Source organism: Primulina eburnea, chromosome 12 (genome assembly GCF_022965805.1).
Source record: "Primulina eburnea isolate SZY01 chromosome 12, ASM2296580v1, whole genome shotgun sequence".
Taxonomy (NCBI): domain Eukaryota; kingdom Viridiplantae; phylum Streptophyta; class Magnoliopsida; order Lamiales; family Gesneriaceae; genus Primulina; species Primulina eburnea.
The window spans coordinates 28,591,290-28,604,679 of record NC_133112.1 but is presented as its reverse complement, the minus strand read 5'-3'; positions in this window follow the sequence as shown (position 1 = coordinate 28,604,679).

The window sequence follows — 13,390 nt, the reverse complement described above, 5'->3', positions numbered from 1 at the left end:
CTGTATAAGAAATTTACATTATCGAAATAACTCTGGGAACTCTTGTCTCATATCTAATTCAGTTTCCCAGGTGGCTTCTTCAATGCCATGACGAGTCCATTGAACTTTTACAAGTGGAATAGTCTTCGTTCTGGCTGTTTTTCTTTACGATCAATAATCTGAATCGGTTTTTCAATATAGCTCAACGTCTCATCCAGTTCGGCCTCGTCTGGTTGAATAGCATGTGAAGCATCAGGAAGGTATTTTCTTAATAACGATACATGAAAGACATCATGTATCCTGGATAATGAAGGCAGTAAAGCGAGTCGATAGGCACGATCTCCTATCTTCTCGAGAATCTCATAAGGCCCAATGTATCGTGGAGACAATTTTCCTTTCTTGCCAAATCTGACAACTCCTCTGAAAAGTGAAATCTTTAGAAATACTCGGTCTCCTACCTCAAATACCAACGGTCTGCGTCGAACATTGGCATATTTGGCATGTCTGTTTTGCGCTGCCTTCATTTTCTTTCGAATTAGCTTCACTTCTTCTGTCATATCTCTGATCATGTCAGGTCCAATCTCAGGCACTTCAGAGATATCATCCCAATAGAGAGGGGATCGACAGTTCTTTCTGTACAACGCTTCAAATGGTGTCATCTCAATACTCGTCTGATAGCTATTGTTGTACGAAAATTCACAAAGCGGCAATGCATCTTGCCAATTAGTGCTAAAATCAAGCACTACTGCTCTCAGCATATCTTCCAGTGTCTGGATAGTCCTTTCTGACTGTCCGTCGGTCTGTGGATGATATGCGGTACTCAGATGTAACTTCGTACCGAGAGCTTGCTGCAAACTATGCCAGAAGTGCGAAGTAAATAGAGGATCACAGTCTGATACAATTGACTTCGGCACTCCGTGCAATCTGACCACTTCTCTGACATAGATTTCTGCCATCTGGTCAAATCTGTACGTCATCTTGTACGGAATAAAACATGCGGATTTGGTCAATCTGTCAATCACGACCCAAATCGCATCACAACCTCGGGAGGAAGGCGGCAATTGTGTCACAAAATCCATGGAAATGTGATCCCATTTCCATTCAGGAATGGACAAACTCTGTAATAATCCTCCTGGTTTCTTTCTTTCTGCTTTCACCTGCTGGCAATTCAGACATTTGGAAACGAATTCGGCAATGTCAGTCTTCATTTGTTTCTACCAGAACTGTCTTTTCAAATCATTATACATCTTTCTGCCACCAGGATGAATACTGAATCGACTGTTGTGCGCTTCTGACGATATTTGTCGTCTCAAATCTGAAACATTTGGCACAACCAGACAATTATTCACATTCAATACGTTATCACGTACCTGATACTCCGATCGATGCCCTGTTCTGACCAACGATACTGATTTATGTACATTCTGATCAACTTTTTGAGCTGCCTTAATTTTTAAGATCAACTCGGGTTCCACTTGTACCGTATAAAGTCTCCACGGTCTATAATCTGTTTCAAATGCTAATCTAGATGCTTCACATCTGTATATTCCAAGACCTCGCGCATATGCGCCGAGTCTTAAACCTCGCGCATATGTGCGAGGTCTTCTGCCTGTTTGGCGCAGGTGCGCGCATCCGGTCGCGCATGTGCGCCGATGCTACTGTCCACGCACATAAACTTACACACACGATCTCATTTCGTGTCTCGGTTAGCCCTTTCATAATCATCTTGATTAAAAATCAATAATCGTAATTTAACACGATATAAAATCTTGGGCATTACAGAGGGCCTCGATTGAGTTTGCACGAGGTGAAATGATTGTTTTTTGCTACTTAATTAATTTATTCCATTTATTATGCAGAAAGATTCAAACTATGGCTTGGTTGATTTTGTAGTTATTTTTCAGCTTATGTACTGATGAAGTCATGGGAGATTAGATTTTTGGTATGTATAGAGCTTGAGATTAACTTCCGTATAATGTACATTTTTAGTGGATTTTCTGTTTTTCCGCCCCAACGCGAGTTTCGAGCAGAAAATTTCACCAGGGCCACTATGACGAGGATAATCTTCCGACCTAGCATGCCTGCCTCGCAGCTCCGGTGTATTTTTCTTAAAGATTTGATTTGTCTTGTTTTAACGCTTCATGTTTTTACGGCAACAACTGAACGATCATTCTCAGCTATGAAATTTCTTAAGACCTCAATCTGGAATAAGATGAAAGAAGAGTTATTGGTAGATTAGATGATTATCTACATTGAAAGAAAGTTTAGTGCAAGGATAGATACTGTAGTATCCCGATGCCTAATTTGAGTTAATTATTGGATTAATTATATTTCGGTGGGATCGGAAGGACCGAACCGGGTTCGGATCGTCCGAAGAGGGTTCGGATCGTCCGAAGACAGGTGGCTGGACACGTGGAAGACATGCAGAGTTCGGATCGTCCGATCAGGGTTCGGATCGTCCGAAGACAGGTGTCTGGACACGTGGAAGACATGCAGGGTTCGGATCGTCCGATAAGGGTTCGGAAGGTCCGAAGGGTACAGGGTTCGGATCGTCCGAAGAGGATCGGATCGTCCGATCGTTGTCTATAAATAGAGGCGCGAGGCTTCACTTTTTACTCGCCAATTCCGAGTGTTCCAGAGCGTTTTAGTCGTTTCTGATGGGTTTCTAGTCTTTTCCCGAGGTTTAGGCACTAGCGGGGAGCTACTGGTTTTGTAGCGGAGCTGTGCTTTAGTTGGGAGCTAGCGGCATCAGTGGGCTGACTACGGACGCAGGCTTGATTCTAGGGCTGATTTCTAGGATCTACTGGTTTGAGGTACGAAAGTACTATCCGAGATAGCAGGATTGAGTATGCTTTACTATGTGTTGCATGTTTATATGTTGCATTATTATCTGTCATATGATGCATGGTTTATTATGCGGCATTTGCATAATCATGTTGAGCCTGACTATTTTTGAGATAGCCTGTTGAGAGGGTGCTCAGCCCTCGTTTGTTGTGGATGGTTGGACCCCGTTGGCCGACGGTGGTCAGGTCACCGGTATATCCACAGGTTTATTTTGGTATGGGAGCCACCTCCTGGTGCGACGGCGCAGAGTGCTACATACCTTGACGTCATTTACCTGAGCAGTATTTCGATATACCCAGATCCTGGTATCCAGTACATTTTGCATACATGCATGTCATAGTCTTGTATACTCATGCTTTCGGTGCTGAGCGTTTTATGCTCACGTCCTCGGTTTATCTCTGTTTTGGACACCCTATTCGATGGGGCAGGTCTCAGGTTGGACGGTCCAGGAGGGAGTGGACAGGGAGCTGGCAGAGGTTGACTTGTAGTTGTCGGTATTTGTTCTCGGAATTTAGTTCGATCTGGTTGTTTAAGTATTTTGTACTTACAGATTCGATTGGGTTGTATTACTGTTTTTCTGCTGTTTTACCTGATTCAGTTTTAATGTTAATTTTGCATGCTTAAGTTCTGATTAGTAGGTGATTCTGGAACGGGTCACTACATTTATGGTATCAGAGCATGCATTAAAGATTTTGGGATTTAGAACTGTTCTTTTGGGTTTAATCTCTGGTAACTTTTGTAGCTAAAAGATGTCTGGTTTTGACGACGATGCTAGTAGTCATGGCAGCGTTGGACGCTGGGGAGACCGCGACGATCGGGAGCGTCGTCGAGAGCATCGAGAACGTCGTCAACACCGTCGTGATGAGCCTCGGAGTTTTAGTATGCATCGGTTCTTGTAGATGGGGCCGAAACCTCTTTCAGGCGGTGAGACCCCGGATGTTGCGGAGAACTGGCTTGAGAGGATGGAGAGCTGCTTCAAGACTTTTCAGTGCTCGGCGGAGCAGCAGATTGATACCCTTGATTTCTTGCTGGAGGGTGGTGCGCGCAAGTGGTGGAGGTCTACCTCTGCACCGATAGTTCAGCGACAGGGTCGAGTTCTTTGGGCCGATTTCCGAGCCGCTTTCATGTTGCTTTACTTTCCGCCAGCTCTTCTGCAGACCAAGGCGATTGAGTTGATCAATCTGAAGCAGGGAAGTTTGTCTGTTGATGAGTATCAGCAGAAGTTCTTTGAGTTGCTTCCGTATGTTCCGCATGTCAGTGACAATGCTAGTGCCAAGTATAACCATTTTCTTCAGGGCCTCAATCAGGAGATTTATGATCGGGTTGTTGTCTGCGATGATCCGACATCGTATGAGGGCCTTGTGAATCGTTGTCGCCAGGCTGAGGGCAGTTTGCTGAGAGGTCGAGCCATGCAATCTGCTCGTCCTACTAGTTCTTTGGGTCCTCGCGCCCAAGCATTCAAGAAAGCTGGATCTACTTCTTCTTCCTCTGGATCTGGAGGAGTTCACCATTTTGGGAAGAAGAGGGGCCCGTGTCAGCACTGCGGGAAGGATCATCCGACGGAGCGTTGTCGCAAGGTTGCGGGTGCTTGTTACAAGTGCGGTGAGATGGGCCACATGAAGAGAGATTGTCCACAGACGGGCGGAGGATCAGGATCTGGTTCTCAGGCTTCAGTTCATCAGAGGCCACAGCAGGGACAGTCTACTCAGGGTTCTAACCTCCGACCGCGTACTCAAGGGCAGGTCTTTGCTCTTAACCAGGATCAGGCTGCTGAGGAGAACGAGAGAGTTATCGCAGGTTTATTTTTATTATGTGGATTACCTGCTTACGTTCTCATTGATACTGGTGCATCTCATTCATTCATATCTGCGAGATTTGCTAAGCGTCATGCATTACCCTTCACTTCTTTGGGCGTTGTGGTATCTGTTTCCACACCGATGGGTCATTCGGTGTTAGCTAAACGTCTAGTTTTGGGTTGTCCTCTAGAGTTTGAGGGTAATGTTTTAACTGCTAATTTGATGATTCTTGCGATGGAGGATTTTGATTGCATTCTGGGAATAGATGTGCTGACTGTGTTTAGAGCTACTGTGGACTGTTATCAGAAGTTTGTGCAGTTTCGTCCAGTTGAGGGCGACAGTTGGTTTTTCTATGGAGAGGGAGCGCGACCCCCGATGCCCGTGGTTTCTGCTCTGAAAGCCTGTCGTGCTTTAGAGTCGGGCGGGGAAGGCTACCTTATCTATGCTATTGATTCGTCCGCAGATAGTGTCGGTATCAGTGACATTCCAGTGGTTTGCGATTTTCCGGATGTTTTTCCCGAGGAGATTCCTGGTTTTCCTCCCGTTCGGGATGTGGATTTCGGCATTGATTTAGTGCCAGGCACGGCACCAATCTCTAGAGCTCCTTATCGTTTAGCTCCATCGGAGATGCAAGAATTGAAACAGCAGTTGCAGGATCTTCTTGACAAGGGGTATATTCGACCCAGTGTGTCCCCGTGGGGAGCACCAGTTCTTTTTGTCAAAAAGAAGGATGGTTCTATGCGGCTCTGCATAGATTATCGGCAGTTGAATCGTGCTACGATAAAGAATAAGTATCCGTTGCCACGGATTGATGATTTATTTGATCAACTACAAGGTACCTCTGTGTATTCCAAAATTGATTTAAGGTCTGGTTATCATCAGCTTCGAGTTCATCAGGGAGATATATCGAAGACTGCATTCAGGACCCGGTATGGGCATTATGAGTTTCTGGTTATGCCTTTTGGGGTGACGAATGCACCAGCAGTTTTTATGGATCTGATGAATCGGGTTTTTCGGGAATTCTTGGATAAGTTTGTTGTGGTGTTTATAGATGATATCTTAATCTATTCGCATGATCAGCAAGAACACGCACAACACTTAAGGATTATTTTACAGACACTTCGCGAGAATCAGCTTTATGCGAAATTGAGTAAATGTGAGTTTTGGATTGACAGGGTTGTATTCCTTGGTCATGTCATTTCTAGCAAGGGAGTTTCAGTTGACCCAAGTAAAGTGGAAGCGGTATTGAACTGGTCGCGTCCGACGACAGTAGCCGAGATCCGCAGTTTTCTGGGATTGGCTGGGTATTATCGCCGTTTCATTGTCAACTTCTCTCAGATTGCTAAGCCACTCACTCAGCTCACTCGGAAAGATGTTTCATTTGAATGGACATCAGAGTGCGAAGAGAGTTTCTTGGAACTTCGCAGACGTTTGACATCTGCGCCTGTTTTGGCTTTACCGTCTGGATCTGGTGGTTTCAGTGTTTACACCGATGCCTCTTTACAGGGACTAGGGTGTGTTCTGATGCAGAATGAGCATGTGATTGCTTATGCGTCGAGACAGTTAAAGCCTCATGAAGAAAACTATCCTGTTCATGATCTGGAATTAGCAGCGATCGTTTTTGCTTTGAAAATCTGGCACCATTATCTGTATGGTGAGCGATTTGAGATCTTCACTGATCATAAGAGTTTGAAGTATCTGTTCACTCAGGCTGAGTTGAACATGCGTCAGCGTCGTTGGATGGATCTACTCAAGGATTACGATTGTGAGATCAAGTATCATCCAGGATCTGCAAATCTCACGGCCGATGCTCTTAGTCGCAAGGTGAGATTGTCTGCTCTTCAGACTTGTGCTGTATCTGGAATTATTCAGGATTTCTGTTCGATGGGATTCAATTGTAAGCATCGGAAGGGAACAGAGAGTATCCGTATAGCTACTATTTTGTCCGAGCCAGTTTTGTATTCTCGGATTAGAGATGCTCAGATGTCTGATTCTAAGGTTCAGAAATTAGCTCGGTTAGCTGATGGAGATAATACTTCTGGATTCCACTATCAGTCCGAGGGTCTTTTGTGCTTATCTGGTCGTGTTGTTGTACCGGAAGATGACACTTTGAGGGAGGAGATTTTGTCCCAGGCTCATCGTAGCAAGTTGAGTGTTCATCCAGGGAGCAACAAGATGTATAAGGATTTGAGGACTCGATTTTGGTGGAAAGGTATGAAACGTAATGTTTATCAGTATGTCTCCAAGTGCCTAGTCTGTCAGCAGGTGAAGGCTGAGTATCGACGACCTGGAGGTTTGTTGCAGAATCTTCCTATTCCGGAGTGGAAGTGGGAGCATATCACGATGGACTTCGTGACTCACTTGCCTATGTCTGTGGGGAATAGAGATGCTATCTGGGTGGTAGTGGATCGGCTTACTAAGTCTGCCCATTTTCTTCCGTATAACAGAGATTTCACTTTCGATCGGATGGCACGGTTGTACATTCAGGAGATTGTACGGTTTCATGGTGTGCCCGTGAGTATCGTTAGTGACAGAGATCCTCGATTTACATCTAGATTTTGGGGCAGCTTTCAGCAAGCTTTGGGCACTACCTTGAGTTTGAGTACTGCATATCACCCAGAGACTGACGGTCAGTCAGAGAGGACTATTCGTACTCTTGAGGATATGTTGAGATCTTGTGTGATGGATTTCGGGCCAGCTTGGCAGGATCATCTGCTGCTGATAGAGTTTGCATACAACAACAGTTTTCATAGGAGTATTGGTATGTCTCCGTTTGAAGCATTGTATGGTCGACGTTGTCATACTCCCCTGTTCTGGGAAGAAGTCGGAGAACGACAGGTCGAGGGTCCGGAATTGATTCAGCAGGCCATGGACAAAGTTCTTGTGATCAAACAGCGGATTAAGACTGCTCAGGATCGACAAGCAAGTTATGCGAACTCCAAGCGCAGACCTCTTCATTTTGATGCAGGCGAGAAAGTGTTTCTCAAGGTATCACCTTTTCGGAGGATTCTGAGATTTGGACTCAAGGGTAAGCTATCTCCGAGATTCATTGGTCCTTTTGAGATCTTAGAATGTGTGGGAGACTTGGCCTACAGATTAGCTTTGCCACCGTATCTGTCTAGTGTTCACAATGTGTTTCATGTGTCCTTGTTGAGACGATACGTAGCGGATGAGTCTCATGTTTTGCATCCAACAGAAGTTCAGCTGAATCCGGATTTGTCTTTTGTAGAAAGACCGGTTTCGATCTTAGACCGGAAGGATAAGGTACTGCGGAATAAGACTATTCCTCTTGTCTTAGTGCAGTGGCAGCGCCGAGGTACTGAAGAAGCTACTTGGGAACTAGAGAGTCGCATGCGGTCAGAGCATCCAGAGTTGTTCTAGTTGTAGTATTTTCAGTTATGATTGTAATTTCAGTTGTACTTTCAGTTGTAATTCATTCTTAAGTTGAATGTATTGTTGTTCAGAATTGTCATTCTTCAGACTCGATTTCGCGGACGAAATCCTTTTTAGAGGGGGAGAATGTAGTATCCCGATGCCTAATTTGAGTTAATTATTGGATTAATTATATTTCGGTGGGATCGGAAGGACCGAACCGGGTTCGGATCGTCCGAAGAGGGTTCGGATCGTCCGAAGACAGGTGGCTGGACACGTGGAAGACATGCAGAGTTTGGATCGTCCGATCAGGGTTCGGATCGTCCGAAGACAGGTGTCTGGACACGTGGAAGACATGCAGGGTTCGGATCGTCCGATAAGGGTTCGGAAGGTCCGAAGGGTACAGGGTTCGGATCGTCCGAAGTGGATCGGATCGTCCGAAGAGGATCGGATCGTCCGATCGTTGTCTATAAATAGAGGCGCGAGGCTTCACTTTTTACTCGCCAATTCCGAGTGTTCCAGAGCGTTTTAGTCGTTTCTGATGGGTTTCTAGTCTTTTCCCGAGGTTTAGGCACTAGCGGGGAGCTACTGGTTTTGTAGCGGAGCTGTGCTTTAGTTGGGAGCTAGCGGCATCAGTGGGCTGACTACGGACGCAGGCTTGATTCTAAGGCTGATTTCTAGGATCTACTGGTTTGAGGTACGAAAGTACTATCCGAGATAGCAGGATTGAGTATGCTTTACTATGTGTTGCATGTTTATATGTTGCATTATTATCTGTCATATGATGCATGGTTTATTATGCGGCATTTGCATAATCATGTTGAGCCTGACTATTTTTGAGATAGCCTGTTGAGAGGGTGCTCAGCCCTCGTTTGTTGTGGATGGTTGGACCCCGTTGGCCGACGGTGGTCAGGTCACCGGTATATCCACAGGTTTATTTTGGTATGGGAGCCACCTCCTGGTGCGACGGCGCAGAGTGCTACATACCTTGACGTCATTTACCTGAGCAGTATTTCGATATACCCAGATCCTGGTATCCAGTACATTTTGCATACATGCATGTCATAGTCTTGTATACTCATGCTTTCGGTGCTGAGCGTTTTATGCTCACGTCCTCGGTTTATCTCTGTTTTGGACACCCTATTCGATGGGGCAGGTCTCAGGTTGGACGGTCCAGGAGGGAGTGGACAGGGAGCTGGCAGAGGTTGACTTGTAGTTGTCGGTATTTGTTCTCGGAATTTAGTTCGATCTGGTTGTTTAAGTATTTTGTACTTACAGATTCGATTGGGTTGTATTACTGTTTTTCCGCTGTTTTACCTGATTCAGTTTTAATGTTAATTTTGCATGCTTAAGTTCTGATTAGTAGGTGATTCTGGAACGGGTCACTACAGATACTGATTCAATAATCGATGAGTTTTATTCGATGAAAAATCGCAGAGCAGTAACTTATATCTAGTTAACGTCACTATTGTTTATCGAGTCATTCAGCCCTAGGTCAAAAAATTTTCTGACTACGTCCCTCGTTGTGATATTGTAATGCCCGAGATTTTGATTCTGTTAATCTGAGATTATTGATTATGAACTTATGTGATGGTAGTTGGGCCATCCCGAGCCCAGATTGGGAAAATCATGTGGATTACGTATATTTTGTACAGAACTATTGGCGCCCGAGCGGTGGAAAAGGGCCGCCCGAGCGCCAATGCATTACAAGAATGGATTTTGGACAGAGAGTCTGGCGCCCGAGCGGTAGTTTTTGACCACCGAGCGCCAGTTTTCATCAAATATATGTTTCGGGCAGAAGATGTGGCGCTCGGGCGGTAGTTTGTGACCGCCCGAGCGCCAAGGTGCAATCCGAAAATGCTTGAACAGAGAATGTCGCGCCCGAGCAGTAGTTTAGCACCGCTCGAGCGCCGAACCAAGTTCAAGAAAAGAAGACACGTTGCCTTGACATGCAATTGGAATATATATATACATATCTCCGTCAGAATTCAAAAGAAAATGAAGAGAGGAAACTGAGAATTCTTAAGAAAAATCCTTACGCCTTTATATTTCAATCCGTCCGTCTGATTTTGAATCCGACTTCAGTACTGTGTTCCTATCAACGCACGCTACAACTTGACGTAATTTTTGTTCCGTTCTGACATGTTTTGGTATTATGATATTGTTAGAATCGAATACACTTCATATATGATGTTCTTGGCATGTTAGACATCGTAGAATTGAAGTCAGATTGAGAAACGAATTGATTACGAAATTGTTATGATTTTTCAGAATATATCGATTGATATTGGACAGACTTGAATTATGGATTGATTACCGATGTATCGGATATGAGTTATGAATTGTAATTGATGTCTGTTGATATGGTATTGACGGGGATACTGAGATTGTGCCGTTATGCCGTGATTTGAATTAAATCCAGAGTAAATCATATTCAGTGTTGAATTGAGAATGGGATATTGATATTATAATTCTCGATATGTCGTTTCAGATTTACAGAGACAGTCTCAATGTTCAGAACGGTTATTGCTTCAGCCCGAGACTACAAACGAAAGGTATAATTCAATGTGGTATTGGGAGATTGACTCAAGTAGGATATACTTGAGTTTCCCTAAATCACATACTTATTGTTATTATATATATTGATGTTTGTTCTATTGATTTATAGGAAGCATGTATTAGAAGAGTGATCTTGTGACAGAAGTGCCTGATAGTGGTGGGATCGCCACGGGCACATTGCACGATGTCACAAGATAGTGAGTGTATCACGTATAGGTCACCGGACGGTTGGCTATCGATGTGGATAGAATTGGAGTTTCTTCTATTATTGGTGATCGATACCATATCGATGTGGATAGAATTGGAGTTTCTTCTATTACTGGTGATCGATATAGAATGCCAACGTCTGGAAATCGGGATCCCTAGACTAGGATTGAGTCTAGTCTGAGTCGTGGAGTCACGAGTATGATTGACAATTTTATATGAATTATGCTTCAGACTTTGATTTATATCTGATATCTACTTCATGCTTTAAATTGATTATATGATTGCATGTTCATTGATTTATACTAGGATTATATTCTCACCGGAATTATCCGACTGTTGTCGTGTTTGTATGTGTGCATGACAACAGGAGGGACAGGATCAAGGTCGAGGAGATGACGAGAGATCAGGATTAGAGTGGAGACCACGGACTTTGATGTTGCTGTAAATAGGGTTTGAACACTTGATAGCTAGTTGTTGAACCTTAGTTTGTATTGAATGTATGTTGTACAGGACTTGTACCTTATGTTATACTGATATGTATAATAGTGTGATTTCCATTACGTTCCGCATTTTTAAAAAAAAAATTTATACCCTCTTTATTATAATCCATTAAATTATCCCAATGACGATTATGAACTTGATTAGCGTCCGGGTCCTCACAACAGGTGGTATCAGAGCGATAGATCCTTTAGATTAAGATAGAAGCTAGTGAGCGGGGTAGATTGAGGTTTTCTTTCCTGCTTTTGAATGCTAGCATGTCTTACTGCTTTAATACATATTACTTGTTTATCTGATTTGATATGGTAATATGTTTTATTGAGAATGAATCAGCACCGATTCTGGATCAGCAGTAAGATGATCAGAGGAGGACTGAAATAAAATTGTGGTATTTGTTACTAACCCATTTGATTATCAGGTATTCCTCCGAGAAGAGTACTAGAACAGGGTATCACGTCAAATCCTCCAATGTACATTACATCCAGTCCAATGGAGACATTGTTAAAAAGATTTCAGTCATTTCATCCACCGACTCTGAAAGGTACCGAGAATGCAGTGGATTGTGAGAGTTGGCTAGACGATATCGAGATGTTGTTTGAATCCTTGGACTATACTGATGAGCGGAGGGTGAAACTGATAGGACACCAGTTACACGATGTGGCAAAGAACTGGTGGATCACTATTAAGCGAGCATTAGAACATCGAGGTACAATTATTACCTGGAATGTGTTTAGGACTGAATTTTATCAGAGATTCTTTCCAGTGTCGTACAGGAAAGACAAGGGATCCGAGTTTGCTAACTTGAGACAGGGCCAGCTAAACATTGAGGAATATGTGGCCAAGTTCTCTACATTGTTGCGGTTTGCTCCCCACGTGGCTGAACATGATGAGGCCGTTGCAAACCAATTTATTAATGGCCTAAATCCTGAATTTTTTACTTTGGTGAATACCGGGAGACCAAACAATTTCACTGATGCCTTGAACCGGGCTAAGGGAGCCGAAGCAGGTCTGATGAGACAGAGAGGAGCTTCGTTTATGCCTCCAGCCCCGAGACCAGAACAACCACCTTCTATATTTGAGAGTGGCAGCAGTAGTGGCGGAAAGAAGGACTTCTTGAAGGCTAGAGGGAAGCAATTCAAGAAGTCAGGAAGCAGTTCTTTTAGCTCTGGGAGTCCTCGACAGAGCCAGAGCTATACAGGACCCTATTGCAGCACCTGTGGAGGGAAGCATTCCACAGAGCAGTGCCGAGGAGTGCTTGGCAGCTGTCGTATTTATAGACAGCAGGGTCATTTTGCTCGAGTATGTCCACAGAGAGGTGCCCAAGGATCCCAGGCAGCAGAGTCATCTGGATCAGTGGCTCAGACAGGGAGACGACCATCTGTTATTCATTATTTCCAGCCAGCACCGTCTACTCAGTCACAGCAGAGGCCAGGAAGAAGCCAGACAGTGAGCCAGTCTCCGAGACAGCAGGCCAGAGTGTTCGCTTTGACTGAGGAGCATGCACAGGATGCACCTGATGATGTTGTGACAGGTAACTGCTTTATTTATGGTTATCATGCATATGTATTAATAGACACTGGTGCATCACATACATTTATATCTGAGTGATTTGCATTGAGTCATGCATTGCCTATTGAATCATTGTCTGCGGTAGTGTCTGTCTCTTCTCCGTTGGGGACAGGTTTGATATCAGTAAAGTCTGTTAGATCGTGTATACTGCAGTATGATGGGCATGAAATTGAGTTAGATTGTATTGTGCTTGGGATATCTGACTTCGATTGTATTATCGGTATCGATATGTTGACCAAGTACAGGGCTACAGTCGATTGTTTCCACAAGATCGTGAGATTCAGACCTGAAATGGCTGAGGAGCGGAAATTTTATGGTAAGGGTTCTCGTGCTAGAATTAATTTGATATCTGCAATGAATATGACTTGATTATTGCAGAAAGGAGCGGATGGTTTCCTTGTCTATTCAGTTGATCTACTGAAATCGAGTCCATCATTGGCAGATTTACCAGTGGTGTGTGAGTTTGCTGATGTCTTTCCAGATGAGATTCCTGGTTTGCCTCCGATTCGAGAGATAGAATTCAGCATTGAGTTGATGCCAGGTACAGTTCTGATATCTGAGCTCCA